Raw genomic sequence first — 24007 nt, 5'->3', positions numbered from 1 at the left:
CATATTCTGGCCACCCTGCCATGGTTCTTTTTTTTTTTTTTTTTTGGCTTTGGTAGCCCGGTCCGCATCTCTGGAGCCCCCGGCCGGCTCCCCGTGCTCTGCCAGTCCCAGCCTAGCCCTGCAGGGGCACGGACCCCGGCCCGGGTGGGCAGGAACTAACGATCCCCGCCGTTCACTGTGCTGCTGGGCTCCCCGGGACATGCCACTCCCTGCTGCCTGCACTGACCTCCGCCTCCCGCCCTGCTCTGAGCCCGGCCCAGCCAAGACGCCTTTAAAGGAGGGACTGAGCCAGCACCTCCTGCAGCCCCCGGGGGCTCTGCCTGCCCGACTGGGAGAGGTACCCCAAGGCCGGAGGAGGGAGCCACCACACCCGGCTGCGAGCGGGCTGCAGCGCCTGGCTGCCCACGGGTGGAGGGAGTGGGCGGGCACCACCCTTCACCCCCCTGGGAGCCGCCTTGACTGCCCTCCACGCGCTCCTATGGCTGCCTTTTTTTTTTTTTTTGCTTGGGGCGGCAAGAAAGCTAGCACCCGGCCCCAGCGCTCCCCCCGGGTCTCTCATTCACCAGGGGGCTCCGGCCCTGGGCTGGTCCCAGCTGGGGAAAGCCCCCCCCCAGGGCGGGCAGGGAGAGGTTAATGCCGGGCTTCCCCCAGCACAGACTCCGGGAAACAGCAGCGTCTGTCCCAGGAGCTGCCCCATGTCCGGACTCTGGGCTTTGTTCTCTGGGGTGCAGTGTGAAAAGCTGCTCTGGGTGACTTGATTTGCTACTTTGGCTGGACTGAGCATGCTCACCTGAACAGGGTGGCTAAGGGCTGGGGGGGGCAAAATCAGGGAGGAGCTGGAGTTGAGCCCAGGGGTGAGGCGCTGCCAGAGGGTAAAACCCGGCAGGGGCAGAGGGGGAAACAGTTACCACGATGGACTGAGACACCCGTGTTTGCAAAAATAGGATGTCAGTCTCAGCTGTAAAAATCAACAGAGAGTCCTGTGGCACCTTTAAGACTAACAGATGTATTGGAGCATAAACTTTCGTGGGTGAATGCCCACTTCGTCTCAGCTGGGCTTCCCAGGGCCGGGATCTTAAAGGCACAGGCATCCCAATGACTAGACACCGCAGCTCCTCTCTGTCTGCTGTCACCTCCTGAGGTGCTGCAGGAGACTTCATTCAGTGAACTATTTTCCATATGCCCCCCTCAGAAACAGAGAATCCCTTATCAGTGCATCTGACTGCGTAAAATCTCACAGCAGTTCACAGATTTGTCTTAGCTACTGCGCGGACTCCCTGAATGACTCTCCCTCCCTTGGAATCCATTTTAAATATCCACTTGCTCCTTTTTAATTGATTACTTTTTAAAATGTTATTTTCATGACTCTTAGCAAGGCTGGCAAACTTCAGCCTGTGAGCGCAGGCTTCCTCACTCTGGCAGACAGACTTGGTCCAGTGAGATCAGTGTTAGAGGGACCAGATGTCCCGATTTTATAGGGACAGTCCCAATTTTGGGGTCTTTTTATTATATAGCCTCCTATTGCCCCCCACCCCCGTCCCAATTTTTCACACTTGCTGTCTGGTCACCCTAGTTTGCCCAAACTCTGTGCCCTGATTTCTTCTCCCCGGGGAAGCCACGGACCTGAAGGACTAAGGCCATCTCTCGCTCAGCAGCGGGGCCACGCTGGCTCCAGTAGGATTATAGAATCAGACAGAACAATGGCAATACAATACTAACGGTGTCTTCGGTTATTATCTGAACAGCGCCCACGAGTGTGTGACTTTCCTGGGGGCCTCCCCACAGAGTTCAGTGACACAGTTCCTGCCCCGGAAAGCAGACAAGCTAACCACAGCCATGACCCAGTCTTAGGGGTAACAAATGGGCAGGGTGGGGAGGGACAGCAGCAGCAGTGGGTTTCTACTGTTCTCAGCCAGGCTGGTCACCGGCATGAAGGAGACACCGGGGTGAGTTCCCTTGAATATTGGAAACCCTATGTCACTAGGAGGGTGGTGAAGCACTGGAATGGGTTCCCTAGGGAGGTGGTGGAATCTCCTTCCTTAGAGGTGTTTAAGGCCCGGCTTGACAAAGCCCTGTCTGGGATGATTTAGTTGGGGATTGGTCCTGCTTTGAGCAGGGGGGTTGGACTAGATACCTCCTGAGGTCCCTTCCAACCCTGATCTATGATCTGTGACTTGCTAGACACTGGGGGGATTTCCCCAGCACTCAGGAGGGATGCAGGAAAAGGAGCTGGGAACCTCTCTCCCTACATATGTCCCCTTCGGCCATTTGCCCTCCCTCTGTCTTTCCAGCCCTTTCCCCTGTTCCCTACCCCACCGGCAGAGACTTGGTCACTTGCCTGTCCCTGGGGGCCTCTCCCCTAGCTGGATGGCCTCTTGCGAGTGCTGACAGGAGGGACATTCAGGGCAGGGGGTTGCGGGCTGGCAGAGGTGGGAGCCGGAGGAAGGAGCAGGTAGGAATCAGACTCCGAGAACAAAGCCCAGAGACCGGACCCGGGGCAGCTCCCGGGCGTGGGGAAATACAAGGAGCTGCTGCCTCCGGTGTGATCCGGGAGCCCTGAGCTGTTGCTGCTCCCCCCAGGAGGTCCGTGCTGGGGGGAGCCCGGCATTAACCCCTCCCTGCCCGGCCGGGGGTGGGGGGGCTTTCTCCAGCTGGGACCAGCCCCTGAGCCAGAGGCTGCAGGTAAGTGAGGAAGATGTAGCTTCCCCCTGTTCTCTCAATATCGATCTGTAATCTAGTCCCCTCCCCGGATTTTGCCCCGTTTTCTCGCTATTTCTCCGAATGTCCATTGAAAATCAGGTCAGATGGGGGGGGGGGGAATTCTCCACCCATTTTATCTGCAGCGATTTGTCCTTGTTCGGGTGGGAAAGTGTTGCCCTGAGTCGTTCCCCCAAAGGGATCGGGGCTTAGTGGGAGAGCCTTGAGACCCAGCTGCCTCTGGGGTGAGGATGGGGGGCCTTCATGGAAGGGGCACTGGCGGCGGGGAGAGGAGCTACTGTACCACATGTGCCCAGCCCCGGTTTACCCAGTCCCACCCGCTTCCTACCCGGCCCAACCCAGCTCCCCTGCAGCCACCAGCTGCCAGGAACCACCTGGCTCCATCTTTTCCCCTGTGAAAGCCGCATGGCCCCCGGGCTCCCTGCTGACACGTGACTGTCCGGCCAAAAAAGGGGGGTGGGACATGGCTTCCGGTTGTGTATTGAACATGGCCCCCTTCCCCCTCCGGCTTCCCCACTTCCCCTCCCATCACTGACTGTCAACGCAAAGTCCCCGCAGAGCTTCTCTTAGATTAGCAAAGATTGAGCTTTTGCCCCATTTTCTCCTCATTTCTAAAATACTGATTGTCATGCTTTCAACTACCTGAAAGGGGGGTTCCTAAGAGGATGGATCTAGACTGTTCTCTGTGGTGGCAGATGACAGAACAAGGAGCAATGGTCTCAAGTTGCAGTAGGGGAGGTTTAGGTTGTATATTAGGAAAAAAAATTTCACTAGGAGGGTGGTGAAGCACTGGAATGGGTTCCCTAGGGAGGTGGTGGAATCTCCTTCCTTACAGGTTTTTAAGGTCAGGCTTGACAAAGCCCTGGCTGGGATGATTTAGTTGGGGATTGGTCCTGTTTTGAGCAGGGAGTTGGACTAGGTGACCTACTGAGGTTCCTTCCAACTAGGGTGACCATATAGCAAGTGTGAAAAATCAGGATGGGGGGGGGGTGTAATAGGAGCCTATATAAGAAAATGACCCAAAAATCAGGACATCTGGTTACCCTACTTCCAACCCTGATATTCTGTGATTCTATGCTTGAAAATCTCCCCCCGTTTTCTCTCTAGCAATCCAGGTCTGATCCATTATCCGTGAGATATCCCATCTAATTATCAGATATTCACATCATAGCTCAGATGTTGCCCTTTGAGCCGATTCTTGACTATTGAGTGATATAAAATCATTGCAAGTTTTGCCTCTTTTCTCTTGACTTAACAAAACATTTATATGAAATCCATTCACATTTTACCCTTTTCCCTTGTATCAACTATTGGTACAAAATTCCTCATATGTTTCCACTTTCCTGAAATCGGTGACAAAGGATCTCAAATTCCTTATATTTGCCTCCTTTTTAATTAATCACTAAACACCAATGTCAAATTTCAGATTTTACCATGTCCCATGTAGTGATGGAAGATTGATTTGAAAAAGGCCTCTCAGGTGTGGAGGGCTGTTTTTAATGGCAGCCTTTTCTCTGTTTTGGAGGGAACCTGTTGTCCTGAGTCATTCTTCATACTAAAGATTGCAGGGGGTTAAATTGTCCCGCTCACCTTCTCCTGATCAGACTCAGGTCCATCCAGGCCAGGATCTCGCCAGTAGATCACAGTCATTGGCCCAACCAGCCTGATACCCTCTCTCTGAGAAACAGCAAAAGACACTGTAACCCTTCCCCCACCCGCTGCACACGGACCCTTATCATACAGTATTATGTGGGAAAATTCCCCCAGAAACCCAGCCCAAGGGCAGTTTGTGACCTGAAGCAGGAATGTAGCCTGTCCCTTTTATTTTCATTGTCAATGCAGATTCTAATATTACTTCTTCCATGCCAGAATATGCACCATGGCAGAGATCCCTGCCTCCTCTTCCTGCTGTGAGAAAAGTTACAGGTTACTGATGGGGAAACTGAGGCACAAAGTGAGTAAGGGACTTGCTGAAAGTCCCACAGGCTGTTTCAGAGCTGGAAGGGAACACAGACCCTTAGAAATGCCTTAACCACATCACTGCCTTTCCTCCCAGATGTGTCCCACTCTAGGGCTGGGCAAGCAGTCCCTGCTCAGTTACTATCCAACTGCCCTGACCATAGAACCCAGGAGTCCTGGCTCCCAGCCTCCACCTCCTCTTTGGCCCCCCCATTCTAACCTATTAAATCCCACTCCTTTCATCAAGCAGCAAATTCAAGAATTAAGGTGATATTTAAAAATAGGCTTGAAAGGATTGGATTTTTAATCAGTCAATATCGGCAAATGTTGATTTCACTGTACACACACAAACGAAAAACCCATTTTGAGTATAATAATCTGAAGTCACAGAGAGGCAATGTAAGGGGAAAATGCTGTTTCAGAACCTCTTCAATTGATTTAATGATATTTACTTTTGTACATTTGTTGACGGTTTGTATCTGAGCAGTTATAAAGCTGTAACTTGAATCTCAACATCTGCCATTGAATAATTGTCTGGTCCCAACCCAAATTCCCCACAACTGTGAAAATTTAAATCCATAAAATTAGAAAGGCTTCAGTAGACATCAATCTCTATCAAAATGATTTTAAAAAAATCAAATTCTGCCAAGTTTATTTAAAAGCAATCCCAACATGCTAGGAAATTGGGGAGGGATAGCTCAGTGGTTTGAGCATTGGCCTGCTAAACCCAGGGTTGTGAGTTCAATCCTGGAGGGGGCCACTTAGGGACCTGGGGCAAAATCAGTACTTGGTCCTGCTAGTGAAGGCAGGGGGCTGGACTTGATGACCTTTCAAGGTCCTTTCCAGTTCTAGGAGATGGGATATCTCCATTAATTAAATATCCACATAAGGCACCCCAACAACCTTAACTCTGCCCTGTAGTGACACCAGGCCATAGCTGCAGTGGTAGGATGAAAGCATTTCAACATGTGGAGTCCCACATTCAATTAAAGGGATTTGTAAAGACACAGGCGACTTTTCCCCTCAGGGCGCCACCTGCACTCGATTGTTCCTTTTATTGTTAATTCCCTGAAGTGAGCCGATACATTCAATTCTGTCTGATCTAAAGTATCCCTTTCAGATTTCAGGCATGTGTCTATTACTTTGCACGTAGGGCCAGGCCCTGGGAGAGACAGAGCTTTGGCTTCATTTAAACTTGGGGTTGGAAGCAGCTTCCACAATTTGGCCCCTAGTATTTCCATTTTCCCCTGTCCTGTTTAAAAGGTCCTGGGCAGTGGGGAGGGGCCGGTGCTCGCTGCAGGGTCTGCAGCTGAGTCCCTTAGATTGTTATAGCCCAGCAGAGGGAAGGCCGGGATTGGTGGGTCTCTGGGGATTTAATAATAAACACGCCAATGTCCTAGTTCTTAATGAATTTTCATCTGACGATTCCCAGAACACACTGGCCAGCCCCGGGAGTCCGGGGAGGGAATATGACTAACCTCCTTTGGCCAGCGGGGACCCAAAGCACAAGGAGCTTTCCGCGGTTGGCTCGCAGTCACCCAGAGTGAAATTCACTTCATGGGGTAAATCCCAAGTCACTGGGCTGTGCAGGTGAAATGCTGGGATGGGGAGGTGAATTCCAGCCCCGCTTCCCAGGCATGGGACCCCAGCACAACCCCTGCCCTCGGCCTTCCCTTGCAGTGATGGCTTCTGCCCCATTTGGTGCTACCAGAGCCCCCACCATTGGGCGCAGAGGGGGCAGAGTCCCTGCTGCAGAACCGCTCCTCCTCCCTGCAGCCCCCATGCTGGGCTGTGGTTGTGTGTAATGGGGGGAGGTTACTCTGGGTCTCCAGGCTGGGGGTGAGTTTCACCCCAAGATAGAGACAGGGACAGAGCAGGAACTAGCACTCCTGTGACCCATTCCCTGCCCCAACCCCACACCCAGTCTCCAGACAGAGCCTAGAGGAGGGGAAGGGCCCTGGGGGCTGGCTGTTCTCTCCCTGGGCTGCTGTGGGAGGAACGCAGTGCCCCCTCACACAGCATGCACAGAGCCTGAGGCAGATGGGAAATGCAGTTTCCTTGGGGGGGGTTGAAAAATGTTCATCCTGGAGCCTGGAGCTCTGTCTCCCCTTCATGGCTGGTCCATGTCCAAGCACGGCCATGATCTGCCATGGGGCTATGCAGTGGAGGGGTCTGGGAGGGTATAACCCCTTTGCCTATTTATTTCTCCTCCTGCCTCTGCCCGTTTCTCTCTCCTTTCCCCTTTGTGCCCTTCCCGTGTGTGCCAGCAATGGCAGCAGTGCTGACACGCCCAGAGAAGGGCTGGGGAGGGGCTATTTGTGCCGGCTGTGAGTGCTCTTAAAATATATACTGCTGCTCACTCCACTGGGATCTGGGAGCCCGGACTGAGCAGCCGCTGCTCCCCAGCAGGGTCAATTTATTGACCATTTCTTGATTCCCCTCCGCTGATTTTTGCCCCATTTCCTTTCCAGTTCTCCAATGCCAATTTAAAATCCCCTCGCACTTGGGGCGTTCGCCCACCCATTTTACTTGCAGCGATTTGTCTGGGCGTAGGTGGGAAATTTGTTTTTTGCCCTGAGTCATTCCCCACGTGGGAAGAGAGTTAGTGGGTGCTGCTTGTGAGAGCCACAGCTGCCTCTGGGGTGGGAGTAGGGGGGGCTATTCCATGCCAACAACAGGGCATGAAAGGGGCACAGGAGGGGAAGGGAGGTGCAGGTGTCCCCCATGGAGACTGCCCAGTCCCAGGTAACCCAAGTCCCAACTGCTGCCCCCCCCCACCATGGCCCAACTCTGTTCTATGCCAACTACCAGCTGCCTGTCATCTCCTGCTGCTCTGGCCCTGCTGCCAGAGAACCTCCCAGCTCCATTCCTGTTCCTTTGCCTGTGAAAGTTGCCTTGCCCAGGGCTTTGCTGCCATTGTGAATGGCAGGTAGGGATGGGGAGCCATCACTTTCTGGGTATTTACTGAACATTCATCTAGTCCCTGACACCTTCATTAATGCAGAGGTAAGGTTGCCCAGCAGTATGTTGGGCCCTGCCAGAGTGTCAAGTTTAGGGTTACCATATTTCCACAAACAAAAAAGAGGACACTGGGGGGGGGGAAGCCCCGCCCTAGCCCCGCCCCATCCACTCCCTCCCACTTCCCACCCCCTGACTGCTCCCCTCAGAACCCCAACCCCCCCTGCTTCTTGTCCCCTGACTGTCCCCTGCTGAGAACCCCCTACCCTAACTGCCCCCCCCCAGGACCCTACCTGTTCCCTGACTGCCCTGACCCTTATCCACTCGCATGGGTGGCAGGGTTGTAGAAATTTTGGTGGTGCCCAGAACCCCCCACCCCACCTGCCTAAGGCTCTGGGAGGGGGTTTGGGTGGGGGGAGGAGGTCTGGGGTGCAGGTCCTGGGCTGGGGATTAGGGTGCAGGAGGGGTGCAGGTTCTGGGATAGAGTTTGGGTGCTGGGTGCAGGCTCCGGGCTGGGGCAGGGGGTGGGTGTGCAGGAGGGGGTGAGGGGTGCAGGCTCTGGGATGGAGTTTGGGGGTGAGAGGCGGTGCAAAGGGAGGGGGTGCAGGCTTTAGGAGGAAGTTTGAGGGCAGGAGGGGGTGTGTGGGAAGAGGGAGGGGGATTGGGAGGGAGTTTGGGGATAGGAGGGGATGCAGGGGTGAGGGCTGTGGGTCTGGGGATGAGGGGTTCATGATGCAGGAGGGGGCTCAGGGATGGAGCAGAGGATTAGGGTGTGTGGGGATGAAGGCTGGGGGGTTTGGGGTGTTGGAGAGGCTCAGGGCTAGGGTGGAAGGGCAGGGTAAGGGCAGCCTGTCTTCCCATTAGTGGATGGGGGCACTAGGACCCAGGGGCAGCAGACAGCAGTTGTCTGCATGTACTGCCGAGCCAGCAGGCAGACAGGAATGGGGGACCCACCGAGGGGGGGATGCACGGAGGGGGGGTGGCAGGTGGAGGCTGGGGACCCATCCAACACTCCCCCGCTCCCTAACTGCACCCCCCCACTCCCCTTACCATTCTGGCTCCACGTGGGTCTGTTTGTGTGTTACAGAGGACTACAGAGAGAGGGAGGGGGGAGCAGGGGAGGGCTCTGGCTGCTGGAGGCCAATGGGAGTGGGTCAATCGGCCTAGCCGCCCAATCAGCAGCCACACTCTGCATGGAAGGGAGGGAGGGAGGCGAGGGAGAAAAAAACCCGGACATTTTAACCTTGTTACCAATTCCTCCCGGACGGCTATTTAGAGACGCAAAAGCCGGACATGTCCGGGGAAATACGGACGGATGGTAACCCTAGTCAAGTTCAGCAAAATTAAAACCTCCAAAAACTTGGAAATACAGAGCTAATGTACATGCCAATGCAACCTTAACTCTGCCCCCTGAAGCTGGCAACAGCCACTGGGCATTCTATGCCAGCACTCCAGCTGCACTCACTGTGTTAGGTGTAGCTGCACTGAAAGGTAGAGGGGTTAGTTGGAGCAGCTTGGTAGAGTTGTGATGTGATGAAATCTGGGCATTAATTTGAGGAGTGTCACAGAACCGTGACTGTGATATGAGGAGATCTGGGTTTGAGTGTCTCTCCCCCATGGGTATGATCAAAGGAAAGAGAGGTATGTGCACCTTGAGGTGCCAATCTGCATCATGTCTGCACTGAGTTGTGTTAGTAGCAGGCCACAGGGGTCTTCTTGCCGTGGGGATTGTCAGCAGTAAGGTGGGATAGGAGCGCCGTCTGTGTGCTCAGTGATGGGTCAGTGACAGTGGAAAGTTAGCTGGAAATCTTCTGGGGAAGGGTGGAAGGGCTGCAAAAGGGAGTGAAGGTGTTGTTACATTTACCAAGGCTACGTCTGCACTGGAAGCACTACAGAGGCAAAGCTGCACCAATGCTTCTAGTGCAGACGCTGTAAGCTGGCGGGAGAGAGCTTGCCCATCGATTTATTAACTCCAGTCCCCATGCTCAGGGGTGGCTTATTCACAGCCCTGAGCAATGTAAATTATACTGAAGAAATTTCCAGTGTTGACATGATCCAGGAGTGAGATGGTTTCTAGGGAGCAGGCTGAGTGTTTCAGAGTAGAACTAATGTAAGTACCTCCTGTTCACCAAAAACCAAATTCAGTCTTAGCAAAGGGCAGGGGTTTGTGCTGCATTTGTCATGGGCCCTGTTCTCTGAGTGATATGCACCATCTGCAACAGCACAGTGGAAGTGTGAGAGTAATCAGTCATCACAGAATCATAGATGATTAGGCTTGGAAGAGACCTCAGGAGGTCATCTAGTCCAATCCCCTGCTCAAAGCAGGACCAATCCCCAACTAAATCATCCCAGCCAGGGCTTTGTCAAGCCAGGCCTTAAAAACCTCTAAGGAAGGAAATTCCACCACCTCCCTAGGTAACCCATTCCAGTGCTTCACCACCCTCCCAGTGAAATAATGTTTCCTAATATCTAACCTAGACCTCCCCACTGCAACTTGAGACCATTGCTCCTTGTTCTGTCACCTGCCACCACTGAGAACAGCTGAGCTCCATCCTCTTTGGAACCCCCCTTCAGGTAGTTGAAGGCTGCTATCAAATCCCCCTTCACTCTTCTCTTCCTCAGACTAAATAATCCCAGTTCCCTTAGCCTCTCCTCATAAGTCATGTGCCCCAGCCCCCTAATCATTTTTGTTGCCCTCTGCTGGACTCTCTTCAATTTATTCACATTGTTTCTGTAATGGTGGCCCCAAAACTGGACTCAGTACGCCAGATGTGGCCTCACCAGTGCTGAAGAGAGAGGAATAATCACTTCCCTCGATCTGCTGGCAATGCTCCTACTAATTAATGCAGCCCAATATGCTGTTGGCCTTCTTGGCAACAAGGGCACACTGCTGACTCATATCCAGCTTCTCATCTACTGTAATCCCCAGGTCCTTTTCTGAAGAACTGCTGCTTAGCCAGTCAGTCCCCATCCTGTAGCAGTGCATTGGATTCTTCCGTCCCAAGTGCAGGACTCTGCACTTGTCCTTGTTGAACAGTATCAGATTTCTTTTGGCCCAATCCTCCAATTTGTCTAGGTCACTCTGGACCCTATCCCTACCCTCCAGCGTATCTACCTCTCCCTCCAGCTTAGTGTCATCCGCAAACTTGCTGAGGGTGCAATCTATCCCATTTCCAGGGGGTTGGGGTTTTTTTACACTATAACTAGAAATGTTTGCTGTAGGAGATAATGTTAATTCAGGCAGTTATACTTCTCACATAGGGTAATTGTAAGCATAGAGAGGTGAAGTGTCTTGCCCAAGGTCATGCAGCAGACCAGTAGCAGAGCCAGGAATTGTCCCAGTCCAGCTGTCTTTCCCCTGGGACTCTCAGTGGCCATGTGATTCTTAGCTGTTTCTCCCATCATCCCTACCTGTTGTTACAGTGCACTGGGGATAATGGTGTTTCAAAATGTTTGCAGTGTCTATTTGCTAATGGGACTGATGGGAGACATTTCAGGCATGCTTTGTGGCCCAAAATCTTGACAGCTTTATGACATCATGTCATGACCAGGCTGGGGGTGGTCAGTCCTAGTGGTTGGAGCAGGAGTTGGGAGCCAGGAAGTGGAGTCAATGGTCAGAGCCGAAGTCAGGAATCAGGAGGGTCAGAGCTGGAGTTGGGAAGCAGGAGAGGAGCAAAACTGGGAACAAGGCAGGATCAAGGCATGGAGCAGACACAGGAGCACCTGATGCACTGTGGTTACATTAACTCTCCGTATACAAGAGGAGACTGGTGCGCTGCTATCTTTCACCCCTACCCCTCCCTCAAACACTTCCAGCTCACTCTCCCACTCCTGTCCATGCCTGGCAGCCATTAGCTGGCACTGGAGAAGCCATGAGCATGTAAGAAGATAAGACCTGCTCTCTCCTGCCTTGTGCGGCTGCATTCACAGATCCCAGGCAGGAGCTTACTGGAGGGCTGCATGCTACCCTGGTTATGTAGCCCAAGCTGCAGGTCCCACACTCCCATTTCCAGCTGGGACTTCTGCCTTTGCTTTAGCCAGGTTTCCCAAGGCCCACCTAGTTTATCCTTCCACCTAGCCTAGGGTGACCAAATGTCCCAATTTTATAGGGACAGTCCTGATATATGAGGCTTTGTCTTATATAGGCTCCTATTACCCCCCACCCCCTGCCCGATTTTTCACACTTGCTGTCTGGTCACCCTAACCTAGCCAGGCCCCCTGCCCCACGGAGGGGTGATGTATACCTTAACTATTCATTTCCTGGATTTTGGAGGATTGAATTTGTTACCTTCCCTCCACCCCCACACATCCCCAGTCTCAGCTCCCATGGGGCCAAGGAGAGGGGATCAAACTCCTGCAGATGGACAGAGCCTCCTTGACGTCAGCTCACATTGGGGAAGGGAGGTGGCAGAGAGAGCCGCTCACACTGTCCCAAGAAGGGCAGAGTCCCCCAGATCCCAGGACAGAGAGGGGGCAGGGAGAGGGACTCACTCCCCTGTAGTGGTGCAGGGCCTCCCCTAGATCCTAGTGCACACAGCTAAAGCCATAAGTCCAGAATCGGAGCGGAGGGTCAGAACTGAGTTACCTGGAGTGAAACAAAACCAAGGCAAGGCTGGAAACAAGAAGGTGCAGAAGCTGTCACAGCCATGGGGAATGGTGTGGGAAGCCAACTGACTCTGCTGTGGGTCCTGCTTGCTGACAGTAACCCCCCCCCCCCCCCCCCCCCCCCCGGCAGCCTTAGGGCCAAATTTCTCAGAGTACTTCTGGTGGAACTCTCACAAGGATGTTCTCTACTGGTTAGGGGGAGGGATAGCTCAGTGGTTTGAGCATTGGCCTGCTAAACCCAGGGTTGTGAGTTCAATCCTTGAGAGGGCCACTTGGGGATCTGGGGCAAAATCAGTACTTGGTCCTGCTAGTGAAGGCAGGGGGCTGGACTTGATGACCTTTCAAGGTCCCTTCCCATTCTAGGAGATGGGATATCTCCATTAATTATTATTCTCAGGTCACTCGGCCAGATCAAAGACTTCCAAGTCCACCAGAAACTGGGGCTTTCCCCTAACTCACCAAGAGTCAAGGATTTGGTGGACCAAATTGTAACAGGTTGGATCACAGAAACCCCCTGGGAGCTGCCACCTGATGTGCCAAGACTACTTCTGCCCCCTGCTTTCCCTGCCAGCTCGGGACCCCAGCACCCCATCTTGCTGAGCCAGACACTCCCGACTGCTCCAAAAAAGACCCAGGGTCTGAATTACTTGCCCCAAAGCTGCAGGTTTACCTGAAAACAGCTCACAGTAGTGTGCTTGTCTTTAGCACTCAGATGCCCAACTCCCAATAGGGTCTAAACACAAATAAATCCGTTTTACCCTGTATAAAGCTTATAAACTCATAAATTGTCTGCCCTCTATAACACTGATAGAGAGATATGCACAGCTGTTTGCTCCCCCAGGTATTAATACATACTCTGAGTTAATTACTAAATAAAAAGTTATTTTATTAAATACAGAAAGTAGAATTTAAGTGGTTCCAAGTAGTAATAGACAGAACAAAGAAAGTCACCAAGGAAAATAAAATAAAATGCACAAATCTATGTCTAATCAAACTGAACACAGATAATCTCACCCTTAGAGATGCTTCAGTAAGTTTTTTCTTCAGACTGGACATCTTCCAGGCCTGGGCACAATTCTTTCCCCGGTACAGCAATTGTTCCAGCTCAGGTGGTAGCTAGGGGATTCTTCATGATGGCTCCTTTCTCCTCTTTTTTCTGTTCTACCCCTTTATATATCTTTTGCATAAGGCGGGAACCCTTTGTCCCTCTCTGGGTTCCCACCCCCTCCTTCTCAATGGAAAGACACCAGGTTAAAGATGGATTCCAGTTCGGGTGACATGATCACATGTCACTGCAAGACTTCATTACCCACTTGCCAGCACACACGTATACCAGGAAGACTTACAGGTAAAACACACCCATCTGCAAACAATTGTCCTGGTTAATGAGAGTCATCAAGATTCCAAACAACCATTAATGGCCCACACTTTGCATAATTACAATAGGCCCTCAGAGTTATATTTCATATTTCTAATTTCAGATACAAGAGTGGTACATTTTTACAAATAGGATGATCACACTCGGTAGATAATAAGCTTTGTGATGATACCTTACAAGAGACCTTTTGCATGAAGCATATTCCAGTTACATTATATTCACTCATTATCAATTTTTTATAAAATCATATAGACTGCAACGTCACACAAATACTCCTCCTATCGACTGAATCTTATGGGTGGCAGTAGTGGGCTGGAGCAAGTTGGCTTCCCAATATAGGGCTTCAAAAGTGAGATGTGAAAGATGAGATGGATCTTCAAGAACTTGAGCAGCTGTAACTTGATGGCTCCTGGAGTCACTGGTTCTGTAATATTGAAGGGACCCAGGACTTGATAGTCTGGTTTGGCAGATGGGTGGCTTGATCAAAAGTTCTGGGCAGAGAGCTGCAGCTTGTCCCCTATGGGCAGATTGGGGGCAGCCCACATGGTGCTTATAGGCTTGTTTAGTGAACTACAAGTGGCCTTTGAGCTCCCGGTCCGCCTGATGTGGTGGGAGGCTATATCTGTGGTGGCTGGTACTGGGTAACTCATGGACGAGTCTGGGTGGTAGCCATAGTTTGCAAAGAATGGGCCATATTGGATCAAGGCATGGCTTGGATTTTTCTATGTAAATTCAGAGTAGCACAGGAGGGAAAAGCCAGTCACCCTGGCAGTAGCTCAGAAAGAAGCAAAGATACTTCTGTAAGATTTTATTAGTTTGCCTATTAGCCTGCAAGTGAAAGATGGATTAGGGGAGGGATTTGATGCCAAGGACTCCCAATATGATGCCTGTATGTAACCTGTGATAGCAGAAAGCTTTTTCAAGCTAGAGCCGCGCCATCTCCCTTTTGGTAGGAATTGTATGACACAGGATGAAGTACACCATTGTTGTTAGCAGGTGGATGACAAGCAGGATTACTAAGTGTCCTTGGGAGCATGGCAGCTCTACAGTGAAGTCCATTGAGATTGCCCATGAATCCACAGCTTTGATTGACTGAGTTTGGAGGAGATCTAGGGGCTTCAATCCTGAGTTCTTGGTATGGGCGCGCAGGTCACAGGATTGCATATAATCTTAGATGTAAGCTCAGAGGCCTGGCCACCAGAAGCTCATTGAGACCAGATTCCAAGTCTGTAGCTGACCAAAATGGCCTGCAAAAGTGAATTGTGACAATGTTTCAATATTTGAAGCCTAGATTGTCCCTCTGGATCATAAAGACAACCTTGCAATAGGGGAAGCCGTTGAAACTCTGATTCGTGTTGGGTTGGATACCTGCATCATTCAGGGTCTGGGTCGGGAATGGGTCATCGGGGATCAGGTAGTGGATGGAAGATGTCACACAGCTGACAATAGTCCTGTTGACAGAGTTGGATGCCTTGAGCATGGTGATGGAGCGCTCTTCATCAAGTGTGAGAGACTCAACTTTGCAGAACAGGACATCTGCCTTCCCGTTTCTCATTCCTGGGTGAGAGATTACAACAAAATGTAAGTGAGAACCAAAGTGGGATCCGTTGGTCCCTCTTCTTCAAATTCATGTAGCAGTCCCTAGGTATTCGAAGTTCTTATGGATCATCAGGACTTGGACTAGGAATTGGGTTCCTTCTAGGAGGTGGCACCACTCCTTGAAAGCCACCTTTTAAGATGGTATCTCCTTCCCCAAATATCGTAATTGTTCTCTGTGGCGGTTAGCTTCCAAGATTAAAAAGCACAGACTGGATTTGGTTGTGCGGACCTGCACGTTGAGATAATATTGCACCAATGGCAAAGTTTGAGGCATTGTTCTTGATATAAATGGGTTAGTGGGATCTGAGTGAATCAGGATAAGTGATGAGGTGAATGCACTCGTCAGTCAATCAAGGGCTTACTGATTCTCTGTGGACCAGGCAAAATTGGGTCCCCTTTTTCCTCGGTGAAACCAGGCTAGAGAATCTTTTAATAAATTGCCTGTAGAAATTGGCAAACCTCAGGAATTGTTGCTCCCCTGTACATCCTTGGGTGCAGCCCAGACAGATACTGCCAGTCTTATGTGGGTCCAAGGTGAGTCCCTCAGGTGTGACCGTCTATCCCAAGAATTTCACTATCTCCTTATTGAACTCGCATTTCTCAAACTTTGAGTAGAGATGGTTGGTTTAGGCGTAGACTGTCCCAAGACTGCACACATGATCAGGAGTCGGACCCCGGGGTCAGAACCTAGTTATCTGGAGTGAGGCAAGCCTGGGTCCAAGGCTGGAGCAGATCTGGGAAGAAGCAGGTGCAGGAGCTATGACAGCCATTGATGAATGCTTTGAGCAGCTGCTGGACTGCTGTTGCTGCTGGACATAAGAGTTGGTCTGCTGACTCTTCCAATCAATCACACAGTATAGCCAATTAGGCAATCTATTACAAGCTAGCTGCACACCTTAGGTTGCACAGAAACTGGTTCTGCTGCAGGCCCTGCTTTCAGACTGACTACTTGCAGGCCCTGATTCCTGACAATCATTTATTTTTTTTATAGAACAGAACAATTTACTGAAAAAAATTGCCTCTTCTTCATTATTAGTAATACTTCTACCATTTCCATTTAGTAATGTACCAATACCATTGTTAGGATTTGTTTTGTTCTAGTACAATTTTTAAAAAAATCTTCTTTATATCATCCTTAACTCTGCTGACCCTAGAGTTCTCCTTGTGTCCCTTTGCTTCCCTTTTCAATTTTCTACAATTCCAAGCTTCTGACTTATATTCTTTCCTATCGACTTCCCCTTTCTTTTATTTGTTATATATTGTTTCTTTATTTTGAGGGAGTTGGGATTCCTTCCAGGGGGCTGTACCAGGACCCTGCTGGGGGCTCCATCTACTGTATCAATCTCTGGTTAGTAGATGTGTGATAAACGTGAAGAACGTGCCTCCCTCTGTCCTCTGGGTGGAATGAGGGGCTCTTTCTCACCTTACCCTGATGCCTCCTAGCTGCTCTGAAAAGCATGGAGGTGGGACTCTGCTACCATGCCACTCCAAGAGCTTCCATTTTACTGGCCCTGCTCTCCCATAAATAGTGTGATTATCACTGGGGCAGCAGGTACTGACTGGGGGAATTATTCTCTTTCAGTGGGTGGTGACCTTCTAGAAAGTGGCTGTGCATTTCACCAAGGAAGAGTGGGCTCTGCTGGACCCTGCTCAGAGAGCCCTCTACAGAGACGTCATGCAGGAGAACTATGAGAATATCGCATCGCTGGGTAAGAATTCCTGTCCCATCAGTTATTAATAATTGTGGGGGCTTGCTTTTAAGTTTTCTCATCATATACTTTGACAAGTTTCTAAAGTTTTTATATCCCCCTCCCCCTTTTTTTTTCCTTATGTGATTTTTTTTTGTGCTATCAGCCATTTTGGAAAAAATAGCATTTTTACATTTTATTTAATTTATCCTTTCTGGATTTATGAAAACTGAATGATAACTTTCCTACCTTTTCCTCATTTTAAGAGTCAATTCTAAATAAAGTCTAGTAAACAGATGTACTATGTCATGCATGGATTGTGTGGCGGTCAGATGTGCCCATCTGATAGGAGAATGTATACGGTGCTGTTCGGGAGTGAAGGGAGAACAGGGAGCAGTGGGAGGGGAAAAGAAGTTGCCAGTAGGTGGGGAGGGCTGAGGCTGTGTAAGGAAGGGGAAGGTGTCTGTGGAGGATTAGGGCTAAGGCCTGGTCCACACCTGAAACTTACGTTGACCTAGCTATGTTACTGAGGGATGTGAAAAAAAAATCACATCCCTGAGAGACATAGTTAAGCCAACCTAAGCCCTGGTATAGACACTGCTAGGTCGATGGAAGTATTCTTCTGCCAACCTAGTGTGGCAGAGCTCCAACCTTGTCCCTGTGGGTCCCGCGCTTCTAGGCAGTTTATGCTAGCCGCAGAGGCTCACTGCAACCCTCCACGTAGCCCTTCTCTCTCGAGGGGCAAGGTTTCCAGCTACTGAGCCCTTTTCATCATCAGCCAGCAAGGAGGTTGGTGAGAGAACTCCCACAGTCTCTGTTGTCCCTAGGGCTTATTTTAGAACAGTTTAGCCTCCTGTCCTGACAGGGACCTGTCTTCCCTTCCTAGGAGGTGTTTCTGTAGTGGCAGGTTGGGGGGAACCCAGCCCCGCCCTCTATTCCAGGTTCCAGCCCAGGGACCCTAATGGTAGCAGCTGTTGGCAGCCACTGCCAGAGTTGCTATATTTCCCTGGGCCACTTCCCCACAGCTCTCCCGCTTCTCCCTTCTTCACTCTTACCTTAGGGCTCCCTTACTGATGGCTTGAGGGTGTCTTAATTAACCAGCCCTTCAGCCGCACTTCCTCTCCTCTGGCTCCTTGGCTCTCCCCAGCCTGACTAGAGGGAGCCCGTTTATAGTATCAAAAGGGCCTTAATTAGAGTCATGTGTCCACATTATCTTAATGGCCTCACCTGACTCTTTGCAGGTTAATTGGAGTCAGGTGTTCTCATTAGCCTGGAGCAGCCCCTGCTCTGATCAGTCAAGGAACAGAAAACTGCTAATCCAGTGGCCAGTATATCTGCCTTCTACTACTTTGTTGTACTCCACTGGCCTGGGTCTATCACACTAGCTACCGTCTCTCAAGGAGGTGGATTTCTTACAGTGACAGAAAAACGTCAGTGTACTGAGTGTCTATGCTTATAATTAAGGGTTTGTTGCTGCACTTAATTGTTTCTGGGCATTATATGTTATCTTCCTATGTACTCTGGCCTCACTAGGCATACGTAACAAAATTATTGTCGGACTCTTGCATTAAAAATGATTGTTATTTTTCTTCTATATATAGTTATGGTCTCTTGTTCTCGCCACAGTACTGATGTCTTTATGCTTCAAATAGGTTTCTGCAGACTAATAAAACTTTTAATTAGAAATCATATCATACCAACACACCATTAAGACATAATAATGAAAAATTTACATTAAATAAGTTTAGAATGATTGGCTCACAACTGTGTCCATTCCCTTGTGTTTCACAATTTGTTTTCCAGAGTCCTGTTGTAGAATTCCCAGTTTTTCATCAGATGAAGGATCTGAAATGAATACGGAGTAGCAGTAGCCAATTGTATAAACAGATTTCATGTTTTCTTGAAGTTACTCTCAATGTTTAGTACGGCTTTGTTTTTCTGTTCAATGAATAGTTGCAATTAGCTCATGATCATATATTTACACAGACTTAGGCCTTGTCTACGCTATAGAGTTTTGTTGACAAAAGTCAGATTTCATCAACAAAACAGTTGTTGTGTACACACTACAATGCTCCTCTTGCCAATTGAATGCATCCAAAAGTTTTTCAGACACTGCTTGTCATCCCAGACCTGCATAACAATATGATCCCACCACTCAGTGTTTGTTTCCCAAGCCAGTAGCAACGGTCCACCATGTGCAGCTGCTCCATGAATGCCAAAAGTAATCTGGAATTGTTTCTTTCCATGGCACACAGCAGGGCAGGCTCCTTGGATTCCTGTTCAGATTTGCAGCTGATGAAATACTGTATGATTAGCCACATTATGTAACCAGGGCACTACGAATGTGCCTGGCGGGCAGTAAAACTTGCTGAGTGCCTTTGTCACTGAACCATGCTTGTATTTGTCTTTTTCATAAGTAACATTGAGGTTTGCTGAATTAACATGCTGAACTATTTACTAATTACACTAAAGTTTTAAGGACAGAAGCAGGGAGCACCCTGAACATCATTACTAAGGCAATGACATTTTAGCCTTTAGCCCCCTCCCACACACACACGTTTTTTTCCCTAAGCCCTGTGACCCAGCCACCTTTGCTGAAATCTTACGTTCCTTGCACCGACAATTCGCTCCATTCCTGCCACGAATGTGTGCTTTCTAGTGATGTCATTGGTTGGTAGGGAAACTTCTGGGGACTGAAAGGGTCTCACTTCACTCACTCTCCTTCTGCAGTGACCACAATCTGTCTTCCCTGCAGGTTCCTGGGATCTATGAGTCAGTCCCTCCTAAAATTGCATGTCCTGATTCTTCTTTTCACATTCTTCTTTCCCAGAAGATTCAGAGTCTGTTGCACCTAAATTATAGTATTTAATTCACTGGAGTTATCCACACACTGGGGGAAATTCATACTCCCTTCCATTTCTCCTCACTTACTAGAGTCCCCATTTCCTCAAAATGTGCTTTCCTGACATATAATACCCTGACATACTGCATTCTGGGACCTCTGCACTCCCTCTTCTTCCTTACTGTGCTGAACCCCACCAGCCAATGCTCACCTGTTCCAGCTCTCCTATGGCTCATAGTCTCTGGTTCTCTCTCTGCCAGAAAGAAGCATTTCTCGGGGGATTTATCCACTGTCTGGAGTCTTCACTGTCTGGGACACGGAATCTCTGTGTTTTAGTAGCCCATTTGATGAGTGTCTGGCTTTGTGTGTTCACAGGAGAGATGGGGATAGTTAAATTCCCCAAAAGCAGAGTGTCCAGCACCTTTGAGCAACTTGAGAGTTGGGCCTGGTTACTGGCTGGGGTTAAAATAATAGAACCTTTTTTTCTGACAAGTGTCCCATGAATTCAACTGATGTCCCTTATTTTCTTCCCCTGAGCAGGGTTTCCTGTTTCCAAACCTAATGTGATCTCCCAGCTGGAGAAAGGGGAAGAACCCTGGGTCTCAGAAATCCAGGAATCAGAGGAACAAGAGATCCTGAGAGGTGCCTGCCCAGGTGAGGAATCAATAAATGTACTCAAAACCTGTCAGTGCCTGAAGGAAAGAGCTGGGACTCCCTACAAAGTCCTTCGGAGCATTCTAAGTTCAGGATTTTCCCCAGCATGTGTCATATCCTCAGGGCAGATGTTGCTCATGACTTCCTGCCCATCCTGACTGACCCCGGCAGTAGCTCCTTCCCTGACCTGCTGTCATCCTGAGTGTTTGGATAGGATGTGGAAACAAAATTTCTCCCATTTTCTCTCCCCTATGGGAAAAAAAGGTTATGTAATTCAGTTCCTGATTTTCCCCCCATCTCTCCAGCACTTACTTTGGTTTCCTCTTCCATTTTCCATTCCTGTTTGTGGTTTCTGTCTGTATCCCAGCAGGTGATGGGATGGTGAGTGAGAAGAAGGGTCAGAATCTTCAGCAGAAGGAAGATGTGCAACTGGAACCACACAGGATATTATTGCAAAGATCCAAAGGGAATGTGTCCAGAAGTCTTGAGCAAGGAAAATTGTATGAGAGTCAGCACAGGCCAGAGAGCCAGCCAGGGAGAAAGAGGGTAAATCCATTAATTGTCAGACAACTCTCAAAGACCTCAGGGGAACCACAGGACAGCACACAAACCTCACAGAAGAGGGAAAAAACTCATGCACTGAGTGTGGGAAAAACTTCCGACGACGCTCAGGCCTTAGTAATCATAAGAGAATCCGCATGGGAGAGAGACCCTATGAATGCAGCGAGTGCGCGAAAACCTTCACTCAGAGTTCTCACCTCATTAGACATGAGAGAATCCATACTCGGGAGAGACCCTACGAATGCTGTGAGTGCGGGAAAAGCTTCACTCTGCACTCAGCCCTTACTAAACATCAGAGGATCCACACGGGGGAGTGACCCTATGAATGCTGTGAGTGTAGGAAAAGCTATACTCGGAGCTCACACCTTATTACACATCAGAGAATCCACACAGGAGAGAAGCCCTACGAATGCTGTGAGTGTGGGAAAAGGTTCAGTGAGAGCTCATACCTTACTAAACATCAGAGAATTCATACAGGAGAGAGACCCTACGAATGCTGTGAGTGCGGGAAAAGGTTCACTGACCACTCTAGCCTTACTAAACATCAGAGAATCAACACAGGGGAGTGTCCCTATGAATGCAGCGAGTGCGGAAAAACCTTTACTGAGAGCTCACACCTTATTACACATCAGAGAATCCACACAGGCGGGCAATCCTATGAATGCGCCGAGTGCAGGAAAAGGTTTGCAGAGCACTCAACCCTTACAAAACATCAGAGAATCCACACAAGAGAGAAACGCCATCAATGCACTGAGTGTGGGAAAACCTTCTCTCAACACTCATACCTTATGAATCATGGGAGAATCCACACAGGAGAGAGACCCTATGAATGCAGCCAGTGCGGGAAACGCTTTACTGAGAGCTCACAACTTGTTAGGCATCAGAAAGTCCACAAGGGAAATGATAAATCATAAAAAACCATATCTAGGGCTGACAAATGCTTTTTTCTCCCTCTTTAATACTTTTCCTAATTCCAACATCCAGACCGTTAAAGCTGTTTGCACCATTTGCTTCACCGTGGGCCCTCATGTGGTTTCCCACCTTTTCTTTTGCAGCTAGCCCTTCTTTGGAGTGAATCTCATGGGCCTTTCTGTAAAACTCCATAGTCCTATGACTCATGGGAATGTGTGTCCCTCTTGCCAGGAATTTCAGTCAGCTCAAGGTGTAGGAGATAAGGGTGATCTCAACTAGCTATATCAACGTAAAAATCTACCTAGGCCTCATCCCCAGTAGGATTTTCCATGGAGTTAGGTAGCTCCTAAACACAACTAATCTTACAGTAACAACATTGCTCATGTCTAGTGTCCAGGGTTCTCTAGCACATTTCCTTATGACCTGACCCAGTCTCTGTTTCCTAGTCAAAGCCAATCTGGAGCATTACATTTATACTCTTCCTCCCACTGCAAAGTGACTGTTAGAGCCACGGAGTTCACCCTTTGGAACAGATTGTTTCATTCCCAGTTGTTCACACGTTGAATTTGGGTGTGCTGAAGATGTTTTGTATCATTTTCCTCATTTAAAATACATTTAAATATAACAAAGAGCAGAAGCAGGGTGGGAAAAATGTTGTTTCAGCCTCTGTGGCACCTGAAGGTGATGGGTGATTTGCAGGGATTCCATCCTGTTGCAGTGTTACCTTCTAAGTTTATCTTCCTCACATTCTGCCCATCTACTTCCCAAAATGTCACTTGATTCAGTGTCCTCAGCTCTCAGAAGCTAATACCCTTGAAGTCTAGAAAGGAGCTGTGATGCTGTCTATCAGGTTGCCAGCTCGGACTAAGGCAGCAGCCTAATTCACTCACATGCTAAGAGAAATCAAAAGAGTGTCAAAAGGTATTGTACTGTGATCAGGCCAATTCACTTCTGTGTTGGTATATTTCAGAGGAAATGTAATATAATTGTTCTCGCTTATCCATAAACCTGTTGATTGCGATAACCTTACATTAGCTATGTCCCTATACTTAGTTAACCCTAGATCAAAAGCATGTGATTGTATTAGGATGAGAATTTATTTGATGTGTAAACTTCATTTCAACTAATGAAAGATTGCTTGGAATGCTCAAATGAATGCATAATGTTACTATTCTTGCATCGGAATTGGAGCCTTGGAGCGGTAAATGAAGAAGCATGCTGACTTCAAAGCATGGGTCATTGTGTTTGACACTGGGAAATCTACAAACTTAGCCCTGGTCTACACTACACAGTTACGTCATCATAAGGCAGCTTATGTTGACCTAACTATGTCAGTATACACACTACAGCCTTGCTCTCACCAACGTAAGGGCCCTACTACACCAACATAATAAATCCACCTCCATGAGAAGCATAGGGTTTATGTCAGTGTAGTTAGGGTGAGGCAGTATCAGTGTAGACACTGTGTTACTTACATCAGCTGTTGGCTTACCTCCACCGCAGTCATGAAATTGATAAGAAGGCCCGGCTACCCAGCCAGGCTGCTGCTGGGTCTCTGCTCCAAGCCAGGCTGACACCCAGGCTCCCAATTTGGGCTGCCACTCAGACTCCCCGCTGGGAGCCCTGCACACCCTCCCTCCCCCAGGCTCTCAGTTCCCCATCGGGAGCACAGCAGCTGACTGGACTGTGGGTGTGGATCTCCCTGTGGAAGTGCTCCTGGTAAGGATATGCACCACCAACAGAAGGAGGGTAGTGTGGACATCAGCCACCTAGTTCAACTTAAAATTGTAGTGCAGACATGTCCTGAGTCTGTTTAGTCAACAAAGGAAGAGGCCATGCTGTGATGAGAGCACTTGCCAGATTGCTTTCTGGGGAAAGCAACTATAAGAATGAACCCTGGGAATGATCCCATATCTCTGAGCTGTTTGGACACTTACAGGGAAGCATTACAGATGCAAGACAGAGATTCTCCAGAATTGTTTTGGGTATCACTGGAGCCTTTTTGACACTGGGAGATAACTACATCTCTACTATCATTTTGGACTTACAAACGTGGTCTCACCTGTTCATGTATTTTACTTGTTTTAACCTCAAACTCTCATTTCTTTTTCTTAGCTAATAAATCTTGAGTTA

At 49.3% G+C, this 24007-nt stretch overlaps 1 long non-coding RNA gene and 1 pseudogene across 1 annotated transcript in view; both read left to right on the top strand.

The window, feature by feature from the left end:
* Positions 1-2444: 2444 nt before the first annotated feature.
* LOC122173442 (zinc finger protein 436-like) lies at positions 2445-24003 on the top strand (annotated as a pseudogene).
* Positions 17135-24007, top strand: part of LOC135976000 (uncharacterized) — a 262775-nt gene continuing 255902 nt past the window's right edge. Inside the window, exon 1 of the long non-coding RNA XR_010593233.1 lies at positions 17135-17329. This is a non-coding gene — a long non-coding RNA (uncharacterized LOC135976000). The remainder of the gene's footprint in view (positions 17330-24007) is intronic.

The sequence above is a fragment of the Chrysemys picta genome, chromosome 16 (assembly GCF_011386835.1).
Source record: "Chrysemys picta bellii isolate R12L10 chromosome 16, ASM1138683v2, whole genome shotgun sequence".
Taxonomy (NCBI): Eukaryota; Metazoa; Chordata; order Testudines; family Emydidae; genus Chrysemys; species Chrysemys picta.
The sequence above is the reverse complement of the archived record's forward strand: the minus strand, read 5'-3'. Positions and strand labels throughout refer to the sequence as shown.